Here is a 3,148-nt window from a genome sequence, read left to right as displayed (position 1 = left end):
AGGAACTGCCAGATTCTCTTCCAATGAGGCTGCACACTTTACATTCACAGCAGCAGTGTATAAGGGTTCCAATTTTTCAACATCTTAATTGGTATGAAATGGTATTTTGTGGTGTGGAGTTTCATTTTTCTGATGGCTAATGGTGTTGACTATCTTTCCATGCGCTTCTTGGCCAATTTGTATATCTTCTTTGAGGAAATATCTATTCAAACATTTCTCCATATTTAAATTGGGTTTTTTTCTTTTTCATTGTTGAGTTAAAGAGTTGTTTATATATTCTTGATACTAATTTCCTATCATATCATATGTCTGATTTGCAAAACGACTCCCATTCTTTTGGTTGTCTTTCACTTTCTTGATATCTTTTGACATGCAAAAGCTTTTAATTTTAGTGATGTCCCATTTATCTATATTTTCTCTTGTTGCTTTTGTCTTTGGTGTTATATCTGTGGGGACAGAGCCAGGAGTGCAGTTTCCAGGCTCTTGGCCTCACATGGAAAGGTGCTGGCTCAGATAGCAGATGGTCATCAGCTGTGACTAGTTGGCTGTCAGCTGTAACCAGTGAGCCATTGGTCACTAATATAACTGCCATGGCTACGCTAGCAGAAAATGGGGGCTATCAAGAAGATGTGGCTGAGCTAGCAAGAGTGGATTACAGTTAGCAAGTGAGGTTGGTTGGCAGAGAGAAGTGGACAGCAGGTTGAAGATAGTGTGATTCCTGCTTCCTGTGTCTCCAACCCAGCCGCCAGCAAGAATATAGTGGTATGACTCCCCTATCTATGGCTCCGTGGTTTTTCCTTTTTGGCCTTACCATGTCCTGCGTTCTTATGCGGGGAGCAGGACTAGAGACCCCACCTGACACCCCGTGTGACAATATCTAAGAAACCATTGACCAAAATCCAAGGTCACAAAGGTTGACACATGTTTTCTTTTAACAGTTTTATAATTTCAACAATTACAGTTAGGTCTTTGATTAATTTTGTGTTAATTTTTGTAGATGGTGTGACATAGGGGTCTAAATTCATTATTTTGCATGTGGGTATCCAGTTGTCTACCTTGATGGGATTTTGATAGGAATTGTGTTGAAATCACTCCCCAAAAGAGTATGGAATGGAATTTAGAAAAGAACCGGAGCAACACTACAGTATTTCCACGAAAATAAGACCGGGTCTTATATTAATTTTTGCTCCAAAAGACGCATTAGGGCTTATGTTCAGGGGATGTCATCCTGAAAAATCATGCTGGGGCTTATTTTTACGGTGAGGTCTTATTTTCTGGGAAACATGGTATTATTTAAGGAACAGCAGCTAAATGCTGTTATACAAAAGAAAAAATCCAGGAGAGTGTGTTGTCAGAGACTCCAAGGGAGACAAAGAGAAGGGAGAATTAACAATGTCCAGAGGAAAATGCCAGTAGCAGCCGCCCTCACCAGGGCTGCTGCGCAGAAGCCAAGGAGACTGGGCCACCGCCCCACTGCACCTTCCAGCAGCAGTTCCCGTGTCCTTGGACCCATTCCAACAGCAGTTAAAACGTGATGGATTACTATGAAGTCCTGGGCGTGCACAGACATGCCTCAGCCGAGGATATCAAAAAGGCATACTGGAAACTAGCACTGAAGTAGCATCCAGATAAAAATCCTGAGAATAAAGAAGAAGCAGAGAGAAAATTCAAACAAATCACCGAGGCATATGAGGTGCTGTCAGATACTAAAAAACAGGAAATCTATGACAAATGAGGCAAAGAAGGATTAAAGGGTGGAGGTGGAGGTGGAAGTCATTTTGATGGTCCGTTTGAATTCGGCTTCACATTCCAGAACCCAGATGACGTCTTCAGGGAATTTTTTGGTGGAAGGGAGCTGTTTTCTTTCGACTTCTTTGAAGACCCATTAGAAGATTTCTTCGGGACCCCATGCGAGCAGGAGCCGAGGCACAGGGTCTTCTTCTCCACCTTCAGTGGGTTCCTGGCAATTGGAGGAGGGTTTTCTTCTTTTGATACAGGGTTCACTTCCTTCGGGTCACTGGGGCATGGGGGTCTCACTTCATTCTCTTCCGCAGGGTTTGGTGGGAGTGGGATGGGCAACTTCAAATCCATATCAATGTCTACGAAGATGGTTAACAGCAGAAAAATCACAACAAAGAGAATTATCAAGAACAGTCAAGAAAAAGTGGAAGATGAAGAAGACAGCCAGTTCAAGTCCTTAACGATAAATGGTAAGGAGCAGCTGCTTCACTTGGATAACAAGTAACTCAATGCACGTGCGTAACAGAGGTGTTAGCTCTAAAGCCCTGTGAGGACTAACAGGAGCAGTTTTTGAAGATTTCAGACGAACCCCACTTTCCGTATAACATACATATGCAGGGTGTCATTAGGCGTCTCCTGTCCCGCTCCCCACATAAGAACGCAGGATAGGGTGAGGCCAAAAACGAACACTCACAGAGCCATAGATAGGGGAGTCATACCACTATATCTTGCTGGCAGCTGGGTTGGAGATGCACAAAGCAGGAGCCACACTGTCCGCAATCCTCTGTCCTAACTGCAATCCGCGCTTGCCAGCCACCATCTTCTTGCTGGTCCCCCATTTTCTGCTATTGTAACCACGGCAGTTATATTAGTGGCCAATGGCTCACTGGTTATAGCTGACGGCCAAATCGCCACAGCTGATGGCCATCCAATCACAGTTGATGGCCATTTACTACCTGAGCCAGCACCTTTCCACGTGAGGCCGAGAGCCTGGAAACTGCACTCCTGGCTCTGTCCCCACACACACCTAATCTAAAGTATTTATACCCAGCTCGTTGGAGCCCTGTTGTCATAGATGTTTGATTTATTGTTGAGACCACATGATAGGACCATTTTTTGTCTTTAAAATTGTTGTAAATCTCTGTATGCACTTTGCTTTGTTATTAATCGTAAACCAAGGTGGCCATGACTTCCGTACACTAACACCAGCTCGGACCTGCTTTCCACTGTGTCTGAGACGTGAGCCAAGTGGTGTCCCCCTGCTGTGAAGTTAGCATTGCCAGACAACTCTTCACCAAAATAATTTCAGTTGTTTTCAGTATTCTGAAAACATCAGAGGATGTTTTCTAGTTGTGCATGAATGCTGGCAATGTAGTAAGTTTTGACAATTGTTTAAATATGTAATGTT

The 3,148-nt window shown here is 43.6% G+C and overlaps 1 pseudogene; it reads left to right on the top strand.

Annotated features, from left to right (window-relative positions):
• Positions 1-1,534: 1,534 nt before the first annotated feature.
• Positions 1,535-2,245, top strand: LOC117017783 (dnaJ homolog subfamily B member 6-like; annotated as a pseudogene).
• Positions 2,246-3,148: the final 903 nt, after the last annotated feature.

The sequence above is a fragment of the Rhinolophus ferrumequinum genome, chromosome 25, assembly GCF_004115265.2.
Source record: "Rhinolophus ferrumequinum isolate MPI-CBG mRhiFer1 chromosome 25, mRhiFer1_v1.p, whole genome shotgun sequence".
Lineage (NCBI taxonomy): Eukaryota > Metazoa > Chordata > Mammalia > Chiroptera > Rhinolophidae > Rhinolophus > Rhinolophus ferrumequinum.
The sequence above is the reverse complement of the archived record's forward strand: the minus strand, read 5'-3'. Positions and strand labels throughout refer to the sequence as shown.